The 13,187-nt window shown below is 44.4% G+C and overlaps 1 pseudogene; it reads left to right on the top strand.

Annotated features, from left to right (window-relative positions):
• The first annotated feature begins 3,624 nt into the window (after nt 1-3,624).
• Nucleotides 3,625-13,187, top strand: part of LOC119292929 — a 28,459-nt pseudogene continuing 18,896 nt past the window's right edge.

Below are 13,187 nucleotides of genomic sequence, written 5' to 3'. Positions count from 1 at the left end.
GATGCCACCCTGTCGCACGACTGGCACCTGGATCCGGAGAGGATCCCAGTGTCGGCGGCGCCGCGGTCAGCTAGGGCTCACGTGGAAGAGGTGCGGCATCGGGGGCGCTCCTGACGCCGGAACAGCGCCGCGACCCCGCCTACGCAACCGACTTGCCCAATTGGGCTCGCTGGTACGCCTTCGAGCACGAGGAGGCGAGGCGATGCGGCGTTCGCAGAGTCGACCGCACCTTGCCGCCATCCCCGCTCGTCGTTCGCGAGGAGGACCAGGCGGCGGAGGCCGCCTACCAGGCGGACCTTGCGGCAGTCTACCGGGAGAGCGAGGAGGACGAGCGGCGCAGGGCGGCGGCGCCCGAGGAAGAGGAGGCGGTGTATGAGGCGGCCGTGGTACAGTACAGGCCTTGGCCATCTCCGCGGCGGGCGACTGCGTCCTGCCATCGGTGGCCCCGCCGTCCCCTGTCAAAGACGAGCCAGAGCCGGAGCCATCCCTCGTCGAGCGCTACTCCTGGACAGAAGTAGTACGCGAGTGGGTCAGCGCGCCACCGGTCTGGTTTGGGGCGACACCGGCGCAGGAGGCGGCGTACCTCGAACATTGGCGCCAGTGACGGCTGGCCGAGGAGCACTGCCACGGCGAGTACCTCGAGATGCTCGAGCGCAACGCCAAGGACAAGCAGCGCGAGGTCGAGGAGGAGGCGCGCCAGGCCGCGGCGGCACAGCCCATGCCCGACATGAACGCCCTCTGAAACACGACATTCCCCTAGGCCGGCCCTGCGCCGACGCTCATCGACCTCACGGACTCCAAGGACGACGATGATGATGCCTAGGGCAGCGCGCCACCTCGTAGTTTAGTTTTTTTTTAATTTTCTTAAATGCAAATGTGGACGCGTGTACTCTCGCCGGCCTTCATGGCCGGCTTTAATTTTTAATTAATGTTGTTTTTGCTTAAATATGCATGCATCCTTCTTTTTCGTGCCGTTAAAATGGGTCGGGCCAGCGTTGGGCGTATGTGCCAACCCAAACGTGGAAGCAAACGTTCGTGTCCGGTTGGCCGACCCAAACGGACAGAAAGCAGACAAAATCACCGTCCGTTTGCGTCGGCCCGTTGGAGTTGCTCTAAGGGCATCTCTAACGCTTACCTGTAAATTTGACACTGCATTCCTCCGAGGACACAGATGCGGGTGACGGCCATCCAACTCTGTCCGCATACATTTCAAACCAGATTTCAACTAACCAGACAAATTTATCAAAATTCGGATAGGAAATAGCACAAATCAAGCTTATGCAAATAAAGTATAGTACAACAATAGTTCAAATTTAACGAGATTAACCGAATGTTCAAACTGTATGCAAATAAAGCTTAACATCTAAAGCCAGGTACCCCATCCAAGCCACAATGCCGGGACTGGGTCACACACCGGTCTGGTGCATTCTCAGTGGGCACCACATGCGCACACTGCACGAGACATCAGCACCGTCTTGTCAGGCCTCTCTTCCATTGACACCACCACGACGCCAGAGGTGTCTTCCTCCTACGCGAGTCCATCGCCACACAGCAAACACCGAGTCTCCACTATGCCACCCCACCGAGATTCGCCACCATCAATGTGTAGGATGATGCACTGCTCCACCAAAGATACCGTCCACTGGTTCCTCGAGCATGTGTACACCTCCAAGAATGACACCCCCAAGGGGGAACAATACAAGAGCGCCGCCGTCATCCGATCTACTGATCTAGGGTTTCCCCCGGAGGTAGCAGATAGTGGTATGAAACTTCTCAATGGTGATGCCTTCAAGAAGGGAACGACACCGAAGAGCGCCACCATCACCGGCCTTGGCATTTAGCCGAGAGAAGGATTTCACCCAGATCAGTTCAAAGAACCTCCATCAAGCGTCTCGTGCATGGATCGCCGCCTTCTCTGATGGGGACTAAACGAAAGGGTCCAGCCGCTACCTGGCCGGCTGCCGCCACCACCACGCAATCACGCAGGAGCAGGCAACCACCACCGCCACGCCGTCAGTGGCTACAACCAGTGCTCCATAGGTCCGCCGCAGCCCATCGGCTCGGAGCGCGTGGCTATAGAGACCACATCATCCCAGCCAAGAGCGCCCGATCCCTTCGTCCATTGTCGACATTGAGCCACCGGCTTTGCCGAGGGTGCAAATCGCCATGTCGTAGCCCGTAACCCACGCACTGCCGCTATAGGATGTACCGTCGCCACCATGGAGGGAGGACGCATCGTTGTCGTCGTCCCCACACGGGCTCGGTGGCGACCCCTGGCAGCAGCGAGGTGGAGGGATCGTTGAAGGGAGCTGCTAGGCTGAGCGAGATCCAATCGTCGCCCGTGTCACTCAAGTCTATGCTTCTTCTTTCTTCAGTCTCCATGTCGTCTTTTCTTAGTTATCAATCCTTACTTATCTTCATTCCTTAGTCTTCTTGGTATTCTTCTTAGTTTTCTCATTCTTCATTCATTACTCATCAGTCTCCATGTTTTATTATTTAGTAGTGCTTTTAGTCATCAACCTCCATGTAATCTCTATTTTCATCCTTAGTAGTTGTCAGTGCCATCATGTATCAGTCATCCTCATTATTTCATTCTTTAGTTATCATTTATAATTAACTTGCCTTGCTATTTATCATTTTCTAGTTTCCATATCATTCTTCATTTATCAGTCTAGTTATTCTCCATGTTGATTTCAGATTTCAAAGATTACTCTTTATTTTTTCAGTTTGTCCATGATAATTTTCGTGAGAAGGCGTTGCGGGTTGGGCCGCTAGAACAGGAAGCTGCCTCTCCTGTTGCTGCATAGTAAGGGTGTGTTCGTTTGGGCTGCAACTTCTTCGGCTACAGCTGCAATGGCTCCGGCTAGAAGGAGCAGCTGTAGCTGCTAGCTGTGGCTGAAAGGTTGCAGCTGAAGTGTAGTCGTTTGGTGGTTGTGTTGAAGTAGATGCGGCTTATTCTGAAATGTGCTGAAATGACCAAAATGTCCTATGTTGTGCTGATTATACTGTTTTAAAAATAAATGACCGGATTAAAAGTTATTTTCGAAAATGGCTAATTTTTTCACAGATTTGAACTGAACTGCATATTGGCATAGTCGATCGACCTCCCTGTATCCTTATCACAAAAATATCACAAGGTCACATAGTCGATGACACAGCTAGCACACAGAGCACGCTACGCAGGCAGGCAAAATTTCGTGTTTTGACCCTTTTCCTAACAATTTCAGGATCTGACCCTGATTTGAAAAAAAATCGGGATTTGACCCTTTTTCTGATCGCCAGGGGCTCTGGCGGTAGGGTTAGACATCCTACCGCCAGGGGCCCTGGCGGTAGGGTACTTATCCATGTCAGCACGCAAAAACGGCCGCCGTCCCCCTCCGTCGCACCCTACCACGAGGGCACCTGGCGGTACCCTGTCTAACCCTACCGCCAGAGCCCCTGGCGGTAGGGTCCAGGCAGTTATTTCGCCTGAAACCTCCGCGCCCCTGCCCATCTCCCCACCCCTCCCCCTCCCGCCGTCGGCAGTTCCTCATTTTCTCCCCCAAGTCGCCCTCTCTCCCTCTCTCATCACCTCCACTCCCCCCTCGGATCTTCACCGTTTGTTGATCGTTTTTGCGGATCGAGATGGCCCCGAAGAGAGAAACATAAGCTCCTCCAATCCCTCCAATTAGTTTTTGCAAACTTGCTTCCGATTCGATGCATTATTTGCTTGAAATCCCTCATATTTTTGAACTTAGATTGGATTTTTTTCACCTAAGATTGATTGTAGTTCTAGTTCTTAGTTCTTTAGTAACTAGTGTATTGGATATGAACTCCAATCAATAGTTCATATGTTAGTGTGAAGATGAACCCTAGTTCATAATTTTTTTTGTTAAAAAAATTATGATGTAATGTTGATATGAGGATGAACCCTAGTTTGATGATGCATGTTGATATGATGATATGATCTAGTGTGAAGATGAACCCTAGTTTGATGATGCATGTTGATATGATGATATGAAGATGTTGTTTGGAAAAATTATTTAAAAATATGATGATATGATGTATGTTGGAGGATTTTTTTTGATATGATGCATGTTGATAAGATTTAATCCATCATGTGTAGTAGATGTTGTTGGAGGAATATGCTTAAAATTTTATTTTGATATGATGCATGCTGATATGATTTGAGTTCATTTTTTGTTTATGTATGCTTTATGCTTATGGTGCTTTTGTTTATGAAATTTTATTAAGGCGGCCACCTCTTGCGGACAACATCAGCCCACGGTACTCCATGCTGGACTGGGCATTCGACAAGGGTCATCGTGCCCGGTTCATAGAGAACGGAGAGGTAAGTGATATGAATGAAATTTTGATCAAAGTTTTCGGATTGATGAAAATGATTTCCTAACTTTTTGCGTTCACTTTTTGACAGATGCTCCAGCCACTGTGCATGAGGGGTCACGGGGTTCATGGGAATATGGACTACGACGAGTGCTACGCATCATTCTTCAAGAAAGCCCGTCTGTTGGGTTTTGTGTTGCAGTTCAAGCGTCAGCCGCCGACGGTTGTCCACAGAGCTCTGAAAGCGTTGATTGACCGGTGGCGACCGGAGACCCATTCTTTCCATCTGCCATGCGGGGAGATGACGGTGACCCTCGAGGATTGGGCGATGATTACAGCCATGGCGATCGAGGGTCATGCACTCACCGGGCGAGTGGAGAGGACCAACTGGCAGTAGAGAGTTGCCACCCTCATCGGCGACTACCCCACTACTAAGGGTAACCGTACATCTGGTGTGCCGTTGATCTGGCTCTCAGAGCACCGGCAGTAATGCCCCGAAGGCGTGCTACGTCTTGAGCTTGCGTTGGTTTTCCTCGAAGAGGAGAGGGTGATGCAGCAATAGTAGCGTAAGTATTTTCCTCAGTTTTTGAGAACCAAGGTATCAATCCAGTAGGAGGCTCCTCAAAAGTCCCACACACCTACACAAACAAACTGAGAACTCGCAACCAACACAATAAAGGGGTTGTCAATCCCTTCAGGGCCACTTGCGAAAGTGAGATCTAATAAAGATAGAAAGACAAGATAAATATATTTTTGGTATTTTATAATATAGATGCAAAAAGTAAAGATGCAAATAAAAGTAGATTGGAAGCAAATATGATAAGAGATAGACCCGGGGGCCATAGGTTTCACTAGTGGCTTCTCTCAAGATAGCATAAGTATTACGGTGGGTGAACAAATTACTGTCGAGCAGTTGATAGAAAAGCGCATAGTTATTAGATTATCTAGGAATGATCATGTATATAGGCATCACGTCCATAACAAGTAGACCGACTCCTGCCTGCATCTACTACTATTACTCCACACATCGACCAACTCCTGCCTGCATCTAGAGTATTAAGTTCATAAGAACAGAGTAACGCATTAAGCAAGATGACATGATGTAGAGGGATAAACTCATGCAATATGATATAAACCCCATCTTGTTATCCTCGATGGCAACAATACAATACGTGCCTTGCAACCCTTTCTGTCACTAGGTAAGGACACCGCAAGATTGAACCCAAAGCTAAGCACTTCTCCCATGGCAAGAAAGATCAATCTAGAAGGCCAAACCAAACTGATAATTTGAAGAGACTTGCAAAGATAACTCAATCATACATAAAAGAATTCAGAGAAGATTCAAATATTATTCATAGATAAACTTGATCACAAACCCACAATTCATCGGATCTCGACAAACACACCACAAAAAGAGTTTACATCGAATAGATCTCCACAAGAGAGGGGGAGGACATTGTATTGAGATCCAAAAGAGAGAAGAATCCATCTAGATAATAACTATGGACTCGTAGGTCTGTGGTAAACTACTCACAACTCATCGGAGGGGCAAGGATGTTGATGTAGAAGCCCTCCGTGGTCGATTCCCCCTCCGGCAGAGTGCCGACGAAGGCTCCAAGATGGGATCTCGCGGATACAGAAGGTTACGGCGGTGGAAATTGTGTTTCATGGTGCCCCTAGATATTTTCGGGGTACGTAGGTATATATAGGAGGAAGAAGTACGTCGGTGTCCACTCGAGGGGCCCACGAGACAGGGGTCGCGCCCTACAGGGGGGCGGCCTCCTATCTCATGGCTGCCTCGGCTGCTTCTTGACTTGCACTTCAAGTCCTGTGGATCACGTTCGTTCCAAAAATCACGCTCCCGAAGGTTTCATTCCGTTTGGACTCCGTTTGATATTCCTTTTCTTCGAAATACTGAAATAGGCAAAAAAACAGCAATATGGGCTGGGCCTCCGGTTAGTAGGTTAGTCCAAGAAATGATATAAATGTGTAAAATAAAGCCCATAAACATCCAAAAGGGGTAATATAATAGCATGGAACAATCAAAAATTATAGATACGTTGGAGGCGTATCAAGCATCCCCAAGCTTAATTCCTGCTCGTCCTCGAGTAGGTAAATGATAAAAAAGAAATTTTTGATGTGGAATGCTACCTAGCATAATTCTTAATGTAATTTTCTTTATTGTGACATGAATGTTTAGATCCAAATGATTTAAAATAAAAGCTTATAAAACATAAAATTAATAATGCTTCAAAGCATACTAGCAAATAATCATGTCCTATCAAAATAACATAGCCAAAGAAAGCTTATCCCTACAAAATGATATAGTTAGGCCATGCTTCATTTTCATTACACAAAATACTCCCATCATGCACAACCCCGATGACGAGCCGAGCAATTGTTTCATACTTTTTAACGCGCTTCAGCTTTTTCAACTCTTACGCAATACATGAGCATAAGCCATAGACATAGCACTATGGTGGTATATGGTGGTGGTTGTGAGGGAAAAAAGGGAGAAGATAGTCTCACATCAACTAGGCGTACTAACGGGCTATATAGAGATGCTCACTAATAGATATCAATGTGAGTGAGTAGGGATTGCCATGCAACGGATGCACTATAGCTATAAATATATGAAAGATCAACAAAAGAAACTAAGTGGGTGTGCATCCAACTTGCTTGCTCACAAAGACCTAGGGCATTTTGAGGAAGCCCATCATTGGAATATACAAGCCAAGTTCTATAATGAAAAATTCCCACTTAGTATATGAAAGTGACAACATAGGAGACTCTCTATCATGAAGATCATGGTGCTACTTTGAAGCACAAGTGTGGAAAAAGAGATAGTAGCATTGTCCCTTCTCTCTTTTTCTCTCATTTTATTATTATTTTTTCTTTTTCTTTTTTTCTTTTTTTTCTTTTTTTTCTTTGGCCTTTTTTTGGCCTTTCTATTTTTTTCCTTTTCTCATTTTCTTTTCTTTTTGTAAAGTCCGAAGTCTCATCCCGAGTTGTGGGGGAATCATAGCCTTCATCATCCTTTCCTCACTAGGACAATGCTCTAATAATGAAGATCATCACACTTTTATGGATTTACAACTCAAGAATTACAACTCAAAGCTAGAACAAGATATGACTCTATATGAATGCCTCCGGCGGTGTACCGGGATATGCAATGAATCAAGAGCGACATGTATGAAAATTATGAAAGTGGCCTTGCCACAAATACGATGTCAACTACATGATCATGCAAAGAGCAATATGACAATGATGGAACGTCTCATAATGAAGGAACGGCGGGAAGTTGCATGGTAATATATCTCGGAATGGCTATGGAAATGCCATAATAGGTAGGTATGGTGGCTGTTTTGAGGAAGGTAAATAAGGGGTTTATGATATCGGCGAAAGTTGCGCGGTAATAATAAAGGTTAGCAAAGTGGAAGTGTGCATATATCCGTGGACTCACATTAGTCAAAAAGAACTCATATACTTATTGCAAAAGCCTAGTTAGCTCTCGAAGCAAAGTACTACTACGCATGCCCCAAGAGGGATAGATTGGTAGAAAAAGACCATCGCTCGTCCCCGACTGCCACTCATAAGGAAGACAATCAAAAGAGCACCTCATGCAACAAATTTGTCACACAACTTTTACAATACGTGCATGCTACGGGACTTGCCAACTTCAACAAAAGTATTTCTCAATTTCATAATTACCCACTAGCATGACCCTAACATTACTACCTTTATATCTCAAAACAATTATCAAGCATCAAATTGATCATAGCATCCAATTCTTTTTCTATGATAGTTTTTATTATACCCAACTTGGATGCTCATCATTTTAGGACCAACTTTGTGACCATAGCAAATACCATGCTGTTCTAAAAGACTCTCAAAAAGATATAAGTGAAGCATGAGAGACTAGAAATTTCTTCAAAATTAAGACACCACCGTGCTCTAAAAGATGTAAGTGAAGCACTAGAGCAAAAACTATCAAGCTCAAAAGATATAAGTGAAGCACATAGAGTATTCTAGCAAATTCTAATCAAATTGGCTTCTCCCAAAAGGTGTGTACAGCAAAGATGATTGTGGTAAACTAAAAGGCAAAGACTAATATAATACACGACGCTCCAAGCAAAACACATATCATGTAGTGAATAAAAATATAGCTCCAAGTAAAGTTACCAATGAACGAAGACGAAAGACGGGATGCCTTCCCGGGGCATCCCCAAGCTTAGGCTTTTGGCTATTCTTGAATATCTTGGGGTGCCTTGGGCATCCCCAAGCTTAGTCTCTTGCCACCCTTTATTCCATAGTCCATAAAAGCTTTACCAAAAACTTGAAAACTTCACAACACAAAACTCAACAGGAAATCTTATAAGCTCCGTTAGTGAAAGAAAACAAAACCACCACATAAGGTACTGCAATGAACTCATTCTTTATTTATCTTGGTGTTAAACCTACTGTATTCCAACTCCTTTATGGTTTATAAACTAATTTACTAGCCATGGATGCATTGAAATAAGCAAACAACACACGGAAAACAGAATCTGTCAAAAACAGAACAGTCTGTAGCAATCTGTAACTAACGCAAACTTCTGGAACTCTAAAAATCCTACCAACGTAGGAAGGCCTGGAAAATTTGTTTATTGAACGGCAGCAAAAAGAATCAACGCAAAAGCACGTTCCTGTGATTTAACAAAATTATATTCGTGCGCGCAAAGTTTTTGTTCTTCAGCAGAATCAAATCAACTATCATCGTAAGTTATCCTATAGGTTGTACTTGGCACAAACACTAATTAAAAGATAAAAACACATCTAAACAGAAGGTAGATGCAAGATTTATTACTAAACAAGAGCAAAAACAAAAAACATAAAGAAAATTGGGTTGCCTCCCAACTAGCGCTATCGTTTAATGCCCCTAGCTAGGCATAAAAGCAAGGATAGATCTAACGAGTGCCATCTTTCACACTAAATTCATAAGTAGCACGCATGATAGATTCATAAGGTAATTTGACTTTCTTTCTTGGAAAGTGCTCCATGCCTTTTTTAATGGAAATTGGAATCTAATATTCTCTTTCTTCATATCAATAATCGCGCCAATCGTTCTAAGGAAAGGTCTACCAAGAATAATAGGGCAAGAAAGATTGCAATCTATATCAAGAACGACAAAATCTACGGGCACCGAATTTCTATTTGCAACAATAAGAACATCATTGATCCTTCTCATTGGCTTTTTAATGGTGGAATCTGCAAGGTGCAAATTTAAAGAGCAATCATCAAGATCATGGAAACCTAGAATATCACATAAAGTTTTCGGAATCGTGAAAACACTAGCACCCAAATCACACAAATCAAAACACTCATAATCTTTAATTCTAATCTTTATAGTAGGTTCCCACTCATCATTAAGTTTTCTAGGTATAGAAACTTCCAAATTAAGTTTTTCATCATAAGATTGCATCAACGCATCAACAATATGTTTGGTAAAAGATTTGTTTTGACTATAAGCATGACGAGAATTAACAACGGATTGCAACAAGGAAATACAACCTTTTAAAGAACAATTATCATAATCAAATTCCTTGAAATCCGACATAGTAGGTTCAATATTATTAGAAGTTGAGGATTCTCCAATCTCACTTTTACCAAATTTAGCATCAAGATCTAAAGACTCCGAATTCTTGGGACGCCTTCTAGGAAAAGTTGATTCGTCATCAGTCCCATAATCATCAAAATTCATATTGCAAAACATAGATCTAATAGGAGACGCATCAATAACTTTAAGATCCTCATCATTATTTTCATGTAATTTTTCTGGTTTAGTGGCCATCTTATTTACTAAGGTGGCTTGCTTGTTAGAAATTTTGGCTATAGCATTTTCAAGCCGGGTAATTTAACACCATAAAATTCTTTATTCATATCATCAAGCTCTTTGTTCATAAACCCCAAAAAACTTTTTTGTTCCTTAAGCTCTTTTCTAAAGAAATTATAATGCTCAAATTGCAAATTCATAAAGCTTCTAATATTTGATTCAATCTCATCCATCCTTCTGAGAAGGTGGTCAGGACCCTTAGGCGAAGCCATAAGGTCAAACAAGCACACAAGCACACAAAAGAAGGCAGGCGAAAAAGAGAGGAGGAGATTGGGAAAGAGAGAGCGAATAAAACGGCAAGGGTGAAGTGGGGGAGAGGAAAACGAGAGGAAAATGGCAAATAATGTAAATGCGAGGGAGATGGGTTTGTGATGGGTACTTGGTATGTCTTGACTTGAGCGAAGACCTCCCCAGCAACAGCGCCAGAAATCCTTCTTGCTACGTCTTGAGCTTGCGTTGGTTTTCATCGAAGAGGAGAGAGTGATGCAGCAATAGTAGCATAAGTATTTCCCTTAGTTTTTGAGAACCAAGGTATCAATCCAGTAGGAGGCTCCTGAAAAGTCCCACGCACCTACACAAACAAACTGAGAACTCGCAACCAACGCAATGAAGGGGTTGTAAATCCCTTCAGGGCCACTTGCGAAAGTGAGATCTAATAAAGATAGAAAGATAAGATAAATATATTTTTGGTATTTTATAATATAGATGCAAAAAGTAAAGATGCAAATAAAACTAGATTGGAAGCAAATATGATAAGAGATAGACCCGGGGGCCATAGGTTTCACTAGTGGCTTCTCTCAAGATAGCATAAGTATTACGGTGGGTGAACAAATTACTGTCGAGCAATTGATAGAAAAGCACTTAGTTATGAGATTATCTAGGCATGATCATGTATATAGGCATCACGTACATAACAAGTAGGCCGACTCCTGCCTGCATCTACTACTATTACTCCACACATCGACCGACTCCTGCCTGCATCTAGAGTATTAAGTTCATAAGAACAGAGTAACGCATTAAGCAAAATGACATGATGTAGAGGGATAAACTCATGCAATATGATATAAACCCCATCTTGTTATCCTCAATGGCAAAAAATACAATACGTGCCTTGCAACCCTTTCTGTCATTGGGTAAGGACACCGCAAGATTGAACCCAAAGCTAAGCACTTCTCCCATGGCAAGAAAGATCAATCTAGTAGGCTAAACCAAACTGATAATTCGAAGAGACTTGCAAAGATAACTCAATCATACATAAAAGAATTCAGAGAAGATTCAAATATTATACATAGATAAACTTGATCATAAACCCACAATTCATCGGATCTCGACAAACACACCGCAAAAAGAGTTTACATCTAATAGATCTCCAGAAGAGAGGGGGAGAACATTGTATTGAGATCCAAAAAGGGAGAAGAAGCCATCTAGCTAATAACTATGGACCCGTAGGTCTGTGGTAAACTACTCACAACTCATCGGAGGGGCAAGGATGTTGATGTAGAAGCCCTCCATGGTCGATCCCCCCTCCGGCAGAGTGTCAGCGAAGGCTCCAAGATGGGATCTCGCGGATACAGAAGGTTACGACGGTGGAAATTGTGTTTCGTGGTGCCCCTGGATGTTTTCGGGGTACGTAGGTATATATAGGAGGAAGAAGTACGTCGGTGGCCGCCCGAGGGGCCCATGAGACAGGGGGCGCGCCCTACAGGGGGGCGCGGCCTCCTATCTCGTGGCTGCCTCGGCTGCTTCTTGACTTGCAGTCCAAGTCCTCTGGATCACGTTCATTCCAAAAATCACGCTCCCGAAGGTTTCATTCTGTTTGGACTTCGTTTGATATTCCTTTTCTTTCAAATACTAAAATAGGCAAAAAAAACAGCAATATGGGTTGGGCCTCCGGTTAGTAGGTTAGTCCCAAAAATGATATAAATGTGTAAAATAAAGCCCATAAACATCCAAAAGGGGTAATATAATAGCATGGAACAATCAAAAATTATATATACGTTGGAGGCGTATCAAGGCGCCGACGAGACGATTGTGGAGTGGTATGCGAGGGCCTACCTGTGGTACATTCTCATGGAGGTCGTGTTTCCAGACAGCTCTAGGAACTCTGCCATTTGGTCGTATCTCTTCTTCCTAGCGGACTAGGAGGCAGGGTACAGTTGGGGAACCGCATCTCTCGCCTACCTATACCGTTCGGTAAGAGAGGATCTAATTGCCTACCTACGTACGAAAGTGTGTCCATGACATTTTGTTATATCTGGTCCTCATTTGATGTTTTGCAACTTGACGACGCAACGCAGAGGACGGAAGACAAGTCCAATATGGGTGGCTTTGTCTAGGCCTTCTCCATTTGGATGTGGGAGCGGCTGCCGGTGGGGCGTCCGGAGAAGTTGCCAAGACGCCCATGGGGTGCCTATAGCGAATACAGTGACGAGACTCGAAACCCCACCGTAGCTTACGAGTGGGACCACTACAAAAAAAAGACACATCCGTGACATTTTGGGTCGGACGAATTTTTTTTCTGTCATAGATATGACACTTCTATGATGATAATTGTGACAAAACCCGGTATCATCATAGATGTGGTGGGCTCCTACTTCTATGACAAAAAATCATGACAGAAAATGGGCTTTTCGTCCTGGGCGAGCCGGAGACGCAGCTGCATGACATTCTTTGGGCCGTCCATGACGGAAAAAACCGTGGTAGAAGCGAGGGGGAGGAAAATTTCAGGGAGTTGCCGGTTACGGTGGGAGGTCAGGGGCGGAGCAATGCGCGTTTCTCTCGTACGTATGCGCATGTGTGTGAGGCGTTGTCTCTAACTGAACCCGAGCGAGGCGTTGGGCTCTAACTGAACCCGAGCGATTGTACTGCAGGCTACGCGTTACTGAACCCGAGAGATCGATCGATGGCTGTTAACTAAACCCGATGGAGTGATTCCTTCGCTACTGCTGCTAACTGAAGCCGATCGATGCTGCCTCTGGGATGAACAGTGAGC

Source organism: Triticum dicoccoides, chromosome 4B, assembly GCF_002162155.2.
Source record: "Triticum dicoccoides isolate Atlit2015 ecotype Zavitan chromosome 4B, WEW_v2.0, whole genome shotgun sequence".
Classification (NCBI taxonomy): domain Eukaryota; kingdom Viridiplantae; phylum Streptophyta; class Magnoliopsida; order Poales; family Poaceae; genus Triticum; species Triticum dicoccoides.
Note: the sequence above shows the minus strand (reverse complement) of the source record. Positions and strands in the feature narration are given on the sequence as shown.